The sequence below is a fragment of the Ranitomeya imitator genome, chromosome 2 (assembly GCF_032444005.1).
Source record: "Ranitomeya imitator isolate aRanImi1 chromosome 2, aRanImi1.pri, whole genome shotgun sequence".
In the NCBI taxonomy this organism is placed as follows: domain Eukaryota; kingdom Metazoa; phylum Chordata; class Amphibia; order Anura; family Dendrobatidae; genus Ranitomeya; species Ranitomeya imitator.
Window position 1 is genome coordinate 751,513,956 of NC_091283.1, and position 17,601 is coordinate 751,531,556.

Here is a 17,601-nt window from a genome sequence, read left to right on the forward strand (position 1 = left end):
GTGGTGGAGGAGCGCGTGGGCAGTGTGGAAGATCAGACAAATGAACTGTTAAAAAGAGAAAAGAGATACATTCAGCGCATTGCAGAACTGGAATTTAAAACAGATGACCTGGAAAACCGTTCCCGTAGGAACAATCTAAGAATAATTGGGGTGCCGGAGAAGGTGGAGGGGAATAATCCTACTGAATACATTGAGGCATGGCTTAAAAACTCGGTGGGAGGAGCAGACCTTACCAACCACTTCTCCGTGGAAAGGGAGATAGAGTCCCCACCCGGCCCCTGCCGCCTGGATCTCCCCCTTGAGCCCTGCTGGCAAAAATTTTGGACTATCGGGATCGGGAAACCCTACTAAGGAAGGCCAGGATCAGTGACGGACTGAGCATAGACGGAAATCGGATCTCCATCTATCCGGACTATTCGGCATCGGTGCAGAAACTGAGAATGAAGTTCGGTGAGGTCAAGAGGCGGCTCCGAGACCTGGACCTAAAATATTCGATACTATACCCGGCTAAGCTCAGGGTGGTGGCGCTGGACCGTGTTCATTTTTTCCAGAACCCGGAGGAGGCTATGCACTGGCTAGATACCAATACTAAGAAAATTGGCGTGGATCGGAGCCGATGAGACTGACGCTGAGACTTCGCCACTCACTTGACTATACCCCCTGATGGTGATTTTTGAACTTGTTTTGTATCTTTAGACAGAATGCACTCAAAAGTTTAAAACAGTGTGCTCGGCGGCGCAAAGAATATTTCATGTTGTGGGTGGTGGGAGGGGGAGAGATGGACTGCAAGGGGCTCAGTTCTAGGTTGTATCAAGAGCTCTCAGTTCTCATACAGAGAAAGAAAGTTTGTACTAGTTGAATTCCATTGAGTTTTAGATGGGGGAGTTGGGGAAGGGGGATGGGAGGGGGGAGGGTACCGGGGGAGACCTGAAGGAGACTGCTCTAACTCATTATTTTTTCTCTAGAAAATGGGAGGGGATGTTAATATTATAAGCTGGAATGTTAGGGGGTTAGCGGACGCCACTAAACGCGCGGCAATATTTCAGTATCTACTGAAACAGAGGCCCTCGGTGATCTGCCTGCAAGAAACCCACCTAGTGGAGGAAAAAGTTGATATGTTACAGAAACGGTGGGTGTGCAAGGCGTATCATTCGACGTTCTCTAGTTATGCAAGGGGAGTGTCAGTCTTAATTCACACTAATACCCCATTTGAGGAAGTTGAGGTTAAAATCGATACGGATGGTCAATACGTTTTGCTAGTGTGTAAAATCTTTAATCGTTTAATGTGCATAGTATCATTGTATATACCTCCGCCATACTCTGGAAGGAAGATCCAGGACATATTGGAGGCTATAAGAGGTTGGGATGGGATCCCCCTTCTGGTGGTGGGTGATGTAAACAATATAGCAAACGACCATTGGGACAAGAGTAACCACGCATCACAGCGCAGGGACGGTAATGACGCTCCCTTTGGTAACTATCTCAGAGAAATTGGTTGGATTGATCTATGGAGGGTTCGCAATGCCAATACATATTCCTACTCCTGTTACTCGACTACATATGGCTCGATGTCAAGAATTGATGTCGCCTTGGGCAACGATAGGATGAACGTAATGATAAATGGGGTGGAATATAATCCCAGGATTTTATCAGACCATAGCCCTGTTCGGGTCTCTCTAGGGTTGTCAGGTCAGGATGGTTTGAAGAGGGCGGGTTGGAAAATTCACCCAGTCTGGCTACAAATTTTGGACATGGTAAAGGTGGGGGCAGAGATAGAGGAGTTTTTTAAGATCAATGAAGGGAGCGCGGAATGCCATGTAGTGTGGGACACCATGAAAGCGTATTTAAGGGGAATTTTGTTTAGGGACGTCTCAAGACATAAGACAAGGACCAAAGAGCGGGATCAGGGTGTTCTAGAGGAATTGAAGGCAGCAGAGGCGGCATTGGGGGAACATCGTACTAGGGAATCTCAGAGTCGTATGAGGGCAGCTCAGAGGGAGGTCGATCAGTTATTTTCGAAAAAGGCGGAGAGGTTGAGGGCCTTTCAGAGAGAAACTTTCTACTCAGAGGGGGAGAAGGTGGGGTACTTGCTCTCGGTAGTGGCGTCCGCGCAAAGAGACTCTTCACATGTCTACTCTATTAAGACGGAGGAGGGAACGTTGGTTACTCACGGGGAGCAGATCTTGGAAGTGTTTAGGAAATTTTATGAAAAATTATATACGTCCAGTGTGGAGAGGGGATCCAAAGATATGGCGAGGTACTTGGAAGAAATTGATCTGCCCCGGTTGAGTAGAGAGGAGTGTGAATTATTGGAGGAACCGATTGGGGAGGAAGAATTGGGGGCGGCTTTGGCGGGTGTTGCGGGGGGTAAGGCTCCGGGAGCGGATGGCATTCCAGCTGAGGTCTATAAGACCTTGAAAGAAACTCTGTTGGCCAGGCTGGTGGGGGTGTACAATAGCTCGCTGGAAAGAGGGGAGTTGCCTTTGTCAATGAGAGAGGCTATAGTGGTGGTTATCCCTAAGGCCGACAAAGATCCACTGATGCCAGAATCCTATAGACCAATTTCACTCTTGACTGCCGACATTAAGATTTTGGCAAAAGCCTTGGCAAATAGGTTGAGTAGGGTGATAGACAAATTGGTACACCCTGACCAGTCAGGCTTCATGCCTAACAAATCAACGGCACTCAACTTGAGAAGGTTGTTCTTAAATTTACAAATCCCTTCGGACAATGTGGGCAAACGGGTTGTGGCATCTTTGGACGTTCACAAGGCCTTTGACTGTGTGGAGTGGAGTTATCTGTGGTCAGTGTTGGAACGTTTGGGGTTTGGACCTAAATTCATCTCATGGGTGCGGCTGTTGTACTCTTCCCCGGTGGCAAAAGTTAGGGTGAATAACGTCCTCTCTGAGACTTTCTCTTTGTCTAGGGGAACTAGACAGGGTTGTCCTTTGTCCCCGCTGCTTTTTGCCCTGGCGGTGGAGCCCCTTGCTGCGAAAATTAGAGGTTCCCGGGAGGTGAGGGGATTTATGTACGGGGATTCGGAAGAAAAGGTAGCGTTATACGCAGATGATATTTTGCTCTTCTTGGAGATTTCGGGGGAGTCCCTGGTAGGGGCGGAGGCCATTATTGAAGAATTTGGGAGCTACTCTGGCCTGAGAATCAACTGGGAAAAGTCCAATATGATGTTAGTAGATGGGGATTATGAAAATAGTGAAATGAGGAATTCTCATACAAAGTTGAGGTTGGTGGATAAATTTGAATATCTGGGGATCCAGATCGCGTTACCTCTGACGAGTTTTGAGGAACTAAATTTGGCGCCACTTTTGCAGAAGATACGTATTAAGGTTCAGGCGTGGAAAAAGTTACATTTATCGGTCATTGGTAGAATAAATCTAATAAAGATGATTGTGATGCCGAAACTTCTCTACCTGCTGCACAACTCCCCTATATGGATATCGCAGAATAGATTTCGGAGGATTAGATCTTTGTTTGGCGAGCTGATTTGGGGCGGGAAAAGTCCTAGATTTAAACAGGAAATTCTACAAAGACCAAAGACGGAGGGGGGAGTGGCACTGCCTAACCCATGGTTATACTTTTTGGCTTCACAATGTCAACATTTTAGGGGATGGGGTGTGGAATCGGGTTGGGAGCGGACACCCTGCAGTCTGAGGAAATTGATTGGGTTAAGGGTACTAAGTGAGGGTTTGGAGGGTGGGCATTTCCGAGAGAAGGGTACTAAATTCTGCACTATTAGGCTTATCCATAAGGTTTGGGACAAAGTTAAAGGAATTAGGGGTGTGAGGGCACTTACTAGGTTTTCGCCCATATGGAATAATTGTCTCTTGCAGGAGTTTAGACAGATGGAGGGATTCCATGTTTGGAAGGGAGTGGGAATCTCTCGGATAAGCCAAGTCTTGCACCAAGGTAGAATTAAGAACTTCGAGACATTGCAGGAGGAATTTCGGCTGCCAAGCTCTGAACTGTACCAATATAACCGCATCTCTCATGCATATCGGGCACAATGTAAGAGGGGGCCTATGGAGATCCAGGTGGATCTAATGCTAGATTTTATCCTCATGGGGGAAGGCACGAAGGGGGTGATCTCAGGAATATATGAATTCCTTCTATTTTCCTTTTTAGAGGGGCATCCTGTCAGAGCCAGGGCGAAGTGGGAGGCTGACTTGGAGGCGATTGACGGCGATCAGTGGGATTCAATATTGGAGTACGTGCCCAGGATCTCGATGAGTGAGCCTGGGAGGCTGTCACAGCTGTTGGTTATTCATAGGGCTTATAGAACTCCGGACATGTTGTACAAAGCTGGTCTAAGACCTAACTCCGAATGCCCTAGGTGCTCGCAGTCCGAGGCGGGTATCCTCCATATGATGTGGCAGTGCCCCAGGTTGTCCTCGTTTTGGATCGTGGTGCTAAATAAAGTGGGACTAACATACAAATGTTCGATACCACGGGATCCTCTGGTATGCGTACTGGGTTACGTGGAGGAGATTGTAACTGATAACTCGTACAAAACAGTTATTGCGAGATTGCTGTTTATCGCTCGAAAGTTGATCGCTAAGTTCTGGATAAGGGTAGAGCCACCAACGAGAAGAGATTTCATGACGCAAGTGGATTATATTGTGGCATTGGAGAAGAGCATTTATTCTAAAAGAAACAAGATGGACCTTTTCAACAGGTTGTGGAATCCTTGGCTCGAGTCGACGTGATCTGGAGATTGTATTCTAGCTTTTGGGTACTCTGCCCCCCTGGGAGCAGTATTGACATGACACCTTCTTGTTCCTGGTTAATGATAGACGTTTGGAAGGATCGGAGTGGTTCTTGTTGGGTCTCCGGGGGTGGGGGTGAGGGGAGGGGAGGGAGGCTGGTTTGGGGTTAAAAAGTTTATTGAAAATGTAGAACATATGTGTGTACTGTTTACAGCAATGTAATCTACATATATTTTTTTTACTGTTTAATAAAAATATTTGATTAAAAAAAAAAAGAATGGGGGAGCCATGAACACATGGGAGAAGAATGGGGGAGCCATGAATGCAGGGGAGAAGGATGGGGGAGCCATGAACGCAGGGGAGAAGAATGGGGGAGCCATGAACGCAGGGGAGAGGAATGGGGGAGCCATGAACACATGGGAGAAGAATGGGGGAGCCATGAACGCAGGGGAGAAGGATGGGGGAGCCATGAACGCAGGGGAGAAGAATGTGGGAGCCATGAACGCAGGGGAGAAGGATGGGGGAGCCATGAACGCAGGGGAGAAGGATGGGGGAGCCATGAACGCAGGGGAGAAGAATGGGGGAGCCATGAACGCAGGGGAGAAGGATGGGGAGCCATGATCGCAGGGGAGAAGGATGGGGGAGCCATGAACGCAGGGGAGAAGAATGGGGGAGCCATGAACGCAGGGGAGAAGGATGGGGAGCCATGAACGCAGGGGAGAAGGATGGGGGAGCCATGAACACAGGGGAGAAGGATGGGGGAGCCATGAACGCAGGGGAGAAGAATGGGGGAGCCATGAACGCAGGGGAGAAGGATGGGGATCCATGCACGCAGGGGAGAAGGACGGGGAGCCATGAACGCAGGGGAGAAGAATGGGGGAGCCATGAACGCAGGGGAGAAGGATGGGGAGCCATGAACGCAGGGGAGAAGGATGGGGGAGCCATGAACGCAGGGGAGAAGAATGGGGAGCCATGAACGCAGGGGAGAAGGATGGGGAGCCATGAACGCAGGGGAGAAGGATGGGGGAGCCATGAACGCAGGGGAGAAGGATGGGGGAGCCATGAACGCAGGGGAGAAGAATGGGGGAGCCATGAACGCAGGGGAGAAGGATAGGGAGCCATGAACGCAGGGGAGAAGAATGGGGGAGCCATGAACACAGGGGAGAAGGATGGGGAGCCATGAACGCAGCTGAGAAGGATGGGGAGCCATGAACGCAGGGGAGAAGGATGGGGAGCCATGAACGCAGGGGAGAAGAATGGGGGAGCCATGAACGCAGGGGAGAAGGATGGGGAGCCATGAACGCAGGGGAGAAGGATGGGGGAGCCATGAACGCAGGGGAGAAGGATGGGGGAGCCATGAACGCAGGGGAGAAGAATGGGGAAGCCATGAACGCAGGGGAGAAGGATGGGGATCCATGCACGCAGGGGAGAAGGACGGGGAGCCATGAACGCAGGGGAGAAGAATGGGGGAGCCATGAACACAGGGGAGAAGGATGGGGAGCCATGAACGCAGCTGAGAAGGATGGGGAGCCATGAACGCAGGGGAGAAGGATGGGTGAGCCATGAACGCAAGGGAGAAGAATGGGGGAGCCATGAACACATGGGAGAAGAATGGGGGAGCCATGAACGCAGTGGAGAAGGATGGGAAAGCCATGAACGCAGGGGAGAAGAATGGGGGAGCCATGAATGCAGGGGAGAGGAATGGGGGAGCCATGAACACATGGGAGAAGAATGGGGGAGCCATGAACGCAGGGGAGAAGGATGGGGGAGCCATGAACGCAGGGGAGAAGAATGGGGGAGCCATGAACGCAGGGGAGAAGGATGGGGGAGCCATGAACGCAGGGGAGAAGGATGGGGGAGCCATGAACGCAGGGGAGAAGGATGGGGGAGCCATGAACGCAGCTGAGAAGGATGGGGAGCCATGAACGCAGGGGAGAAGGATGGGGGAGCCATGAACGCAGGGTGGGAGGATGGAGTATAAATATGGAGTATAAATACTGGGCCCTATAGGGGGGACACAGTGTGAGAGGACAGTGTGAAGAGGGGACCGGTATAGAAAGGAGAGGTCAGTGTGAAGAGCATGTACCATAAGAGGGACAGTGTGGGGGTCATATTTTGTGCAGACAATATAGTGAGGGCAATTTTTTATTCCGGAGCATTATAATGACACTAGTATCTTTAAGGGCGTCATGTGGAGACTTTCTGCAACAGAGCGGAGAAGATGGAAGTCTGCAGAGACAGCTGTGGATGAGAAAACTCATCATGGGATCTGGACAAGATGAAGAAAAGGAGAACGACTCCAGAGGCGACGTCATCTATCAGGTACCTGGATGTAAATGTTATTTGTGATGCTAACTCTCATGTTTTTATTTATGTTAGGAGATTTAAAGGGGATGTCCAGGCTTGTGATGAGTCTGCAGTCATTCTTTGTGACTGCAGACTTCTGACTTCTCACAGTGCGCACTGCACGCTGTCAGGATTCTCTCATGCTGGGGATTTACATTAATGCGGTCACGTGCTGACTAGACATGCGTGACCTCCGTCAATGAAAATGAACTGAGCGAGGCCGGGCACGTCTAATCGGAATGTGGTCAGAAGTATACAAATCGCATACTTGTGCTGACATGACCGTCCACTGGCAAGGGAGAATCCTAGTAGTGTGCAGTGCATGCGTTGTGAGAATTCAGAAGCTGCGATGTCAGGATTCAGCTCTGCAGGTTCCAGTAGTCGTCACATGGACACGTCACTCATATGCGATTTTCAGACTTAGAGTGTGTGTCCACGTTCAGGATTGCATCAGGATTTGGTCAGGATTTTTCATCAGTATTTGTAGCCAAAACCAGGAGTGGGTGATAAATGCAGAAGTGGAGCATATGTTTATATTATACTTTTCCTCTAATTGTTCCACTCCTGGTTTTGGCTTACAAATACTGATGAAAAATCCTGACCAAATCCTGATGCAATCCTGAACGTGGACACATACCCTTATGGTCCTGTGACATACACCTCTGCCGGTATGCTACTGCGAGCGGCGATTACCGGGTCCGGTGGAGGGATGTGTGTGCACAGGCAGTGAGGCAGGGACTGAAGGTGTGCACAGAGAGGATGGAGACCCGGAGACTGCCCGTCCTAGTCTACGCCGTAGCCTAGAGCCCTCATTATCATAGGAATATGTCAGTTAATAAATTGCTTTTCTGAAGCTTTATAGTGTAGTTATAGGTCAGGGAGGGTTGGATAGGGATGAGCTAGCAAGGTGCAGGGACAGGTAGTGATGGCTACTTGCGAACATGTGCGGCAATTGCGGCTTTGCACTTACGGTGATACATAAAACACTGCTAGCAGTGTTTTTTCCCATTGCTGCAATTACCGCATTTGCCGGATGGCAGCAAAACCGCAAGTGCCGCACATGTCTGTAAGTCCCATAGGGAATGAATGAGGCCGAACGCAGTGTTGCCGTAAGTGATCCATTACGCGGCAGATGCGGAAAAACTGTCGGATCTGCTGCAAAAGGCGACTTTCACATCAGCGATTTTTGTCAAAGTCACTGCCGATAGTGTCAAACTCACCAATGGGGGAGGCAGCACTAAAAGTGCCTAGGGCAGCAGAAACTCTAAATACGGCCCTGCCGCTAGAGTGCATTGCAGTCTCTGGCATAGCTGTGGTTGCAGTGCAAAATAAAAGTGAATGTGGACCTGGTCAAATTATTTGACCAAGGCAATGTTTAAGAAAACCGGTTAAGGGCTTTTATTTTTGGAGCGAACCACAAGATGGTAGTGAAGTGGGTCATTCCCTCCAGCTGGGTCTTACCAGTGACTCATGGCCACAGATTCCATTTAAAAACCCTGCAGCAGAGGGTTGGGTGTGACAGAGTTTGTTTGCAAACTGCAGAGCGGGTGGCTCTCCAACATCCGGCTTAGCTGTGCAGTCAATACAGAGCCAAAGGAAGCGAACACCTGTCGCCCCCTCAGCGTGACGTTGGTGCAGTCACTCATGGCAACGGTTTCGGATACGGACTGTTATGACGTCCTGGCTGCGATCTGGAGGATACAGTTGTATTCCATTTGTAAGTTTCTTTTGGACATTAAAGACACTTTGCTTTGAACTTTCCTTTGGTCCCTGCCTATCTGTCACACTGCACCAACCCCACAGCACTACAGCAGAGATGCATTGATTGAGGAGAACGCTGTGTCGCACCAATTACATGACATCATAGCAGCAGTCCAGCTGAAGGAACAACAATCTCAGTCACAATTTCAAAATAACAAGGAAAAGAATGTAGAAGTTTGAAGAAACAACAGAGACATTAGGTTAACCTAAAATCAGGAGGTTGACGAAACCAAACAAGGGTATACCAGCTAAAAAGCTGCTGCGGAAACGCCGCGGATCCGCAGCAAAATCGGCATCGTGTGCACATAGTGTAATAGCTATAAATGCTGTACAAAAGATGTTAGTCAGACATTTGTACATCAAAACTGCATTTTTAACCCCTTTCGGACCTCGGACATACTATTCCGTCTCCGGCGGTGAGCCCACATCAAAACCGGGACATGTCAGCTGTTTTGAACAGCTGATATGTGCCTGCAGTGGGTGCGGGTGAAATTGCAATTCGCCCGCACTTATTAACTAGTTAAATGCCGCTGTCAAACTCTGACAGCGGCATTTAACAAGCACTTGCGGCCATCTGGCCGGAAATGCGCGCACCGCTGACCTCCGTCACGTGATCGGCGATGCGTCGGCATGAAAACCAGAGGTCTCCTGAAGACCTCTATGGTTGTTGATGTCAGATTGCTGTGAGCGGCACCCTGTGGTCAGCGCTCATAGCAATGCTGATACAGGATAGAAATATATCTTGGTACCGTGATAGCCAGTAGATAGAAAAATATTTAGAATTGAGAGTCCTCAGTGGCTGATACCTTTTAATGGCTAACTGAAAAGATGGTAACAAATTGCAAGCTTTCGAGACTACACAGGTCTCTTCATCAGGCAAAATAATGGGAAATAAGGAAGGGGCAAACACTTTTTCACACAACTGTATTATCTAGGAATCCAGGTCCAAAGAGAGGAAGATGGAAGCTTTCTTCTAAACCAAAGTGCAAAAATCAACTCAATTCTGAATCAGTTTGGAATTTCAGAAGCCAAATGTATATCAATTCCAATGGAACCATCTTACTTAAAATTGAGAAATACAGACAGGCAGTGGGGGCACTTCTATACATAGTAACTATGACTTGACCGGATATCACAGCAACAATTGGAATTCTCTACAAGTATGTGAAAAAACCACACCAAAATGACTGGAATGCCGTTAAGAGAGTTTTTTGATATTTGAATGAGTCTCAAGACATAAATGTAAGGATATCTGCAACTGGAGATCTAAAACTCACAGGCTATGTGGACGTAGACTGGGCTGATGATTTAACTGATTGTAAATTGACAAGCAGCTATTTGTTCAAGCTTGGAGATTGTACAATTTCTTGAACGGCTTGAGAGTACAGATTAATACTAGTGATGAGTAGTGTTGAGCGATACCGTCCGATACTTGAAAGTATCGGTATCGGATAGTATCGGCCGATACCCGAAAAATATCGGATATCGCCGATACCGATATCCGATACCAATACAAGTCAATGGGACATCAAGTATCGGAATGTATCCTGATGGTTCCCAGGGTCTGAAGGAGAGGAAACTCTCCTTCAGGCCCTGGGATCCATAGTGAGGTGTAAAATAAAGAATTAAAATAAAAAATATTGATATGCTCACCTCTCCGGCGGCCCCTGGACATCACGCTGGTAACCGGCCGGCTTCTTTGTTTAAAATGAGCGCGTTTAGGACCTGCGAATGACGTCGCGGCTTCTGATTGGTCGCGTGCCGCTCATGTGACCGCCACGCGACCAATCAGAAGCCGCGACGTCATTCTCATTCACTAAACTCCTAATTCTAGGAATTTAGGACCTGCGAATGACGTTGCGGCTTCTGATTGGTCGCGTGGCGGTCACATGAGCGGCATGCGACCAATCAGAAGCCGCGACGTCATTCGCAGGCCCTAAACGCGCTCATTTTAAACAAAGAAGCCGGCCGGTTACGAGTGTGATGTCCAGGGGCCGCCGGAGAGGTGAGCAAATCAATATTTTTTATTTTAATTCTTTATTTTACACATCCCTATTGATCCGTTACCGATACCCGATACCACAAAAGTATCGGATCTCGGTATCGGAATTCCGATACCGCAAGTATCGGCCGATACCCGATACTTGCGATATCGGAATGCTCAACACTAGTGATGAGCGAATATACTCTTTACTCAAGATTTCCCGAGCACGCACGGGTGTCCTCCGAGTATTTTTCAGTGTTCGGAGATTTAGTTTTCATCGCCGCAGCTGAATGATTTACATCTGTTAGCCAGCATAAGTACATGTGGGGGTTGCCTAGTTGCTAGGGAATCCCCACATGTAATCAAGCTGGCTAGCAGCTGTAAATCATTCAGCTGCGGCAAAGAAAACTAAATCTCCGAGCACTAAAAAATACTCGGAGGACACCTGAGCGTGCTCGGGAAATCTCGAGTAATGAGTATATTCGCTCATCACTAATTAATACGCTGTCAGCAAAGACCTGGCCAGGTCTAATTACTTGAACCACCAACATCAACTATCAATTCGGTACAGTAGAACTACAGTTTAACTGGGACTTGTGCTTCCTATACATCAATGTCAGACTCGCGTTAGATTGGATACAATTGTAGCAAACATTTAGCTCTCAGGAAAACCAAACTTAATTTTGTTAGTTTCTCAACAAAATTTGTCCGATCCGTTGAGCGAAACGGATCGGACAAATTCAACAATCGCCGACTTTCGGCAAAGTCGGGTTTCATGAATCCCGACCCGATCCTAGTGTGGGATCAGCCATGAGGTCGCCGATCTGCGTGCAAAAGTCGCGTCTCATATGACGCTTTCAGCGCCATTTTTCAGCCAATGAAGGAGGACGCAGAGTGTGGGCAGTGTGATGACATAGGTCTCGGTCCCCACCATCTTAGAGAAGGGCATGACAGTGATTGCCTTGCTTTCTGCGGCATCACAGGGGCTATAAAGGGGCATGCACGCCGACCGCCATCTTACTTCTGCCAATCTTAGCATAGGGAGAGGTTGCTGCAGCTTCATCAGAAGAAGGGATAAAGTTAGGGAGGGAAGATTAACCCCCCAAATGGCTTGTGCTGTAGCGATTTCCACTGTCCAACACCACCATTTTTTTGCAGGGACAGTGGAGGCTATGTTTTTGTGCATCAGCACTGTAGCTTATTAGGCTGCCTTATAAGGCTCCCTGATAGCTGCATTGCTGTTTGCATGCTGCTGTGCAAACCAACTGCTTTTTTAAAAGCAAAAATCCTGTTGCTCCTTTCTGCACAGTTATCTTGTTTATTTGTCCACACTTTTGTGTGCAGCAGTCCTTTTTATTGCTGCCATACTTTTCCTGAGATCATTGTAGGGAGATTGAAATTGTACTACAGTCCTTGTATTTTTTCATATATCTTCCAGCCACTTACATTGTGTTGTTTTATACACTGGGCCTGAGTTTTGGTTCAGTCTCCCCCCAAAAAAGTGAGATTCAAATTATCACAAAGTGGATATACTTCAGTCCGGGTAGTTTGTCATATATCAGCCAGCCACTTTCTGCCACTTACATTGTGTTGTTTAATGCACAGGGCCTGAGTTTTGGTTCAGTCTCCCAAAAAAAAGTGAGATTCAAATTCTCACAAAGTGGATATACTTCAGTCCTGTTAGTTTGTCGTATATCAGCCAGCCACTTTCTGCCACTTACATTGTGTTGCTTTATGCACAGGGCCTGAGTTTTGGTTCAGTCTCCCAAAAAAAGGGAGATTTAAATTCTCAACAAGTTTATATAAACTTTCTACCTTGTTTTACAGTACCATATAACGATTGTTATTTTGGTTAGATTTTCCCAAAAATGAGAAAGTCTGGTGGACGAGCCCATGGGCGGTGGTTGCCAGCTGGTACTGATGGTGGTGGTGGTGTGCATCTGGTGGTAGTGGCAAAAGGACAATAGCACCTAAGGCTGGAGATGTTGAGCCAGCGTCATCGTCTGGCTACACAAGGCCTCGAAGGCTCCCTTATCCGGGAGTAGGAAAACAGCTTTTAAAGCCGGAGCAGCAGGAAAAAGTTTTGGCATTCCTTGCTGACTCAGCCTCTAGCTCTTTCGCCTCCTCTTCAGAAAGTTCCATTTTTATACCTCCCTAAATGGACTGACTCCCCCCACAGGGCCGTGGTCACGCAAGCACCTGTGCGAGTGCCATTTGCCTGGACAGGTGGGTGGGCCCACTCTTGGGCGACGGCACTGGCACAGGGTCCCTCATAGTACAATGAAGTGTCTCTGACGGTGGTGGTGCACAACCAGCGTCAGACACACCGTCGTAATATGAGGGGCCCTGTGAGAGTACCACCGCCCACGAGAAAGTGTTCCCCCAGCTCGAACAGTGCTCTACCACGTGCAATACTTACCTCTCCCTGCTCCACCACTGTGTAGTCTGTGCTGTTAAATCCTTCAATGGCACTGCCAATACAAATTTGTTGAAATGATAGATGATAGATAAAATATGCAGGGGCCCTGACCTCCATTTAGACCAGTTAATACTTTGCGCCTACTACCACTGTCTGCTACTCAGCAGAGGAGCCCACCCCTGTACCTAGCTATGCCACCTGTTTACTTATGAACAATTTTTTGGCAGACATTTAGCCCACTTTATTATTTGGGCCTACTAACTGTGTCTGCCACTCATTACAGTTTTCCTCCACTGAACAAAGCAATGCCACCTATTTAGTCCTGTTACCAATTTTGAACTGCATTTAGCCTACTTTATTATTTGGGCCTACTAACTGTGTCTGCCACTCATTACAGTTGTCCTCCACTGAACAAAGCAATGCCGCCTGTTTAGTCCTTTTACCAATTTTGAACTGCATTTAGCCTACTTTATTATTTGGGCCTATATCTGTGTTTCCTCCTCATCCTGCCCATTGCCCAGCCACTGCTAGATGAGTCTGCTGGTACATTGACCCAGACCACTACATTCCCCTTGCACTCTACACAGCCAGAATCTGACCCTGCTGAAAGTCAGGTTCCCCTTCCCGCATACTATACCACCTTACAAGGGGACAAAGAGGAAGATGCAGATGAAAGTGCAGGTTCCTCCATCAGGTTGGGGGGCATACTCGTTGGCGACATCACTGGCACAGGGCCCCTCATAGTATGCAAAAGTGTCTCTGGCAGTGGGAGGCGCCTCCCGCCTTCAAACACACAGCCGTACTATGAGGGGCCCTGTGCCAGTGCCAACGAGTGGGCCCCCCCTGCTTGCTCAGGATCACAGCACTTGCAATGTTGAAATACTTACCTCTGCTCCACCATCGTGACGTATTCCGTGTTTCCTGGGCCCATGAAAATCTTGAGCCAGCCCTACCCCCCACAACTTTAGCCAAATGACCCCCAGTTTTCAATGCCTAACTATTATTATAAAGTAAATTAAGATTGACAAGCTTAAGTAATAAGAATTGATGTTTTTGACATTAAAATGCGTACTCTAGGTGTTTTCCTGCCCTCCACTCACTGCCGACTTTGATTCCCCATTGACTTGCATTGGGTTTCGTGTTTCAGTCGGCCCCCGACTTTTCGCAATAATCGGCCGATTTCACCCGGTCACGAAACCCGACTCGATCCGAAAAAAGTAAAAGTCGCTCAACGCTACTCAACACGTTTGGTATCGATAATAGACCAAAAACAGAAAGATCAATCCAACAATATGGGGATCGTGTGTGGAAATATCCACCATAGTTGTGACCCTGAGGAAAGATCTAAGAAGTATCGTTTCTCCTTATGGAGAGTGACATACCATCTCTGTCTTGTCAAGGTAAGGAGGGTTATTCACCGTGCAATGCTCCTCTGGGAAATATAATATGCAAATTGCCTCTTCTGAGAAAAAGAGGACTTAAACTCTATAGTGCCACCTGTTGGAAGTAGTGATCCTAAAAGTCACAATCAACTCTTTAACGAGTCGTGCAATATGACTTAGGATAAAAGCCAAATCAGTATCTCAATTCGCAGACACGGTGTTTCGGGCTGTTGGCCCTCGTCAGTGCGAAGCATGAGAACTAATTTGGCTAGGTGAGAGGCTCTGGACTCTTTTTCTCAGAAGAGGCAATTTGCATATTATATTTCCCAGAGGAGCATTGCACGGCAAATAAGCCTCCTTACCTTGACAAGACAGAGATGGCATGTCACTCTCCATAAGGAGAAATTATACCCCTTAGACCCCAGTCCAGAGCCTCACACCTAGCCAAATTAGTTCTCATGCTTCGCACTGACGAGGGCCAACAGCCTGAAACACCGTGTCTGCGAATTGAGATACTGATTTGGCTTTTATCCTAAGTCATATTGCATGACTCGTTAAAGAGTTGATTGTGACTTTTAGGATCGCTACTTCCAACAGGTGGCGCTATAGAGTTTAAGTCCTCTTTTTCTCAGAAGAGGCAATTTGCATATGAGGAAAGATCAAAATGAACATGGATAAGGAGACATATCAATGATATCCAAGAAATTACTTTAAAGATGCTAACAATATAATTGCTTACACTGTGAGTAATCCATTAAAAGCACACATTGAGACCTCATGTCCCCCAAATAAGATGTACCCAGCTGATCCCTAGCACAATGTGCAGGGTTACAGAACGGAGAATAGATCTAGAGTACAATATATTTAACATATAGAGTGCAAATAACCCAGTATTTCTTCAAATATACCAAAATAATAGGTAACAGAAATGCTTAAATAAGCATAAGTATTTATATAGTTCAGCTGAAAAAAAAAACTGAAAAAAGTTGGAGCTAAGTCAAATTGGTGTTGTGGCATGTATCATAAAGCTGAATAAAGATGTCATAAAAATTATCGATATATCAACAAGAATCAGAAGCCATAAAAATTATCTATATGTAACAGCAGCAGAAATTACTGGTAAACTAACTGCCTATCGGCTGACCATACATGAATAGCAGCACCATGACTATAGTCTAAGGCTTCTTTCACACTTGCGTCGTTTGGAATCCGTCGCAATGCATCGTTTTGGGGAAAAACAGCTCCTGCAAATGTGCCCGCAGGATGCGGTTTTTGCCCATAGGCTCGTATTGCCGCCGGATCGCGACGTATGACGTTTTTTCGTAAGTCGCGTCCGCCATTTCCTACTGCGCAAGCGCCGCCGGAACTCCGCCCCCTCCTCCCCGGACTTTAGAATGAGCATCGGATGTGTTGAAAAACTGCATCCGCTGTTCCATCGTGTCAAATTTTCACAACGAGCCTCGGTATGTAGCTCCGACTCTTAGTGGCGGACCCATACCGACGCAAGTGTGAAAGAAGCCTAACAAGTATTCAGTATTCTAGCATGGATGAAAAGTTCCAAGATTACATTTAAGGCTACTTGAATTCAGCATAGAAGCAAGTATTGGGTGAGATACCATCAGTGTAGCAAGCCACTTGCAGTGAATGAAGGAAGTAATTATTTGATCCCTTGCTGATTTTTTAAGTTTCTCCACTGAGAAAGACATTAACAGTCTATAATTTTAATTGTAGGTTAATTTTAATATTGAGAGATGGAATATCAAAAATAAAATCTAGAAAATCACATTGCATAAATTATATAAATTTATTTGCATTTTGCAGAGAGAAATAAGTATTTGAGCCCTCTGGCAAACAAGACTTAATACTTGGTGGCAAAACCCTTGTTGGTAAGCACAGCAGTCACATGTTTTTGTAGTTGATGATGAGGTTTGCGTACATGTCAGGAGGAATTTTGGTCCACTCCTCTTTGCAGATCATCTCTAAATCATTAAGATTTTGAGGCTGTCTCTTGGCAACTCAGTTCTTCAACTCCCTCCATAGGTTTTCTATGGGATTAAGGCCTGGAGACTGGCTAGGCCACTCCATGACCTTTATGTGCTTCTTGTTGAGCCACTAATTTTTTGCTTTGGCTGTATGTTTTGGGTCATTTTTTTGCTGGAAGACCCAGCCACGACCCATTTTTAATGTCCTGGCGGAGGGAAGGTTTTCATTCAGGATTTTACGGTACATGACGCCATCCATTCTCCCATTGATGCGGTGAAGTAGTCTTGTGCCCTTAGCAGAGAAACACCCACAAAACATAATGTTTCCACCTCTATGCTTGACAGTGGTGATGGTGTTCTTTTGGTTATAGGCAGCATTTCTCTTCCTCCAAACACGGCAAGTTGAGTTAATGCCAAAGACCACAATTTTTGTCTCAACTGACCATAGCACCTTCTCCCAATCACTCACAGAATCATCCAGGTGTTCATTGGCAAACTTCAGATGGGCCTGCACATGTGCCTTCTTGAGCAGGGGGACCTTGTGGGCACTGCAGGATTTTAAACCTTTTCGGCGTAATGTGTTGGCAGTGGTTTTCTTGGTGACTGTGGTCCCAGCTGCCTTGAAATCATTAACAAGTTCCCTTTGTGTAGTTTTAGGCTGGTCTATAATCTTGTCCCTGACATCCTTATAAATCTCTTTGGTCTTGCCCATGTTGTAGAGGTTAGAGTCTGACTGATAATTGAGTCTGTGGACAGGAGACTTTTATAAAGGTGACTATGTAAGGCAGCTGTCTTTAATGCAGGTAATGAGTTGATTAGGAGCGTCTAACTGGTCTGTAGGAGCCAGAACTCTTAATCGTTGGTAGGAGATTAAATACTTATTTCTCACTGCAAAATGCAAATACATTTATATAATTTATACAATGCGACTTTCTGGATTTTATTTTTGATATTCTATCTCTTAATGTTAAAATTAAACTACCCTTAAAATTATAGACTGTTCATG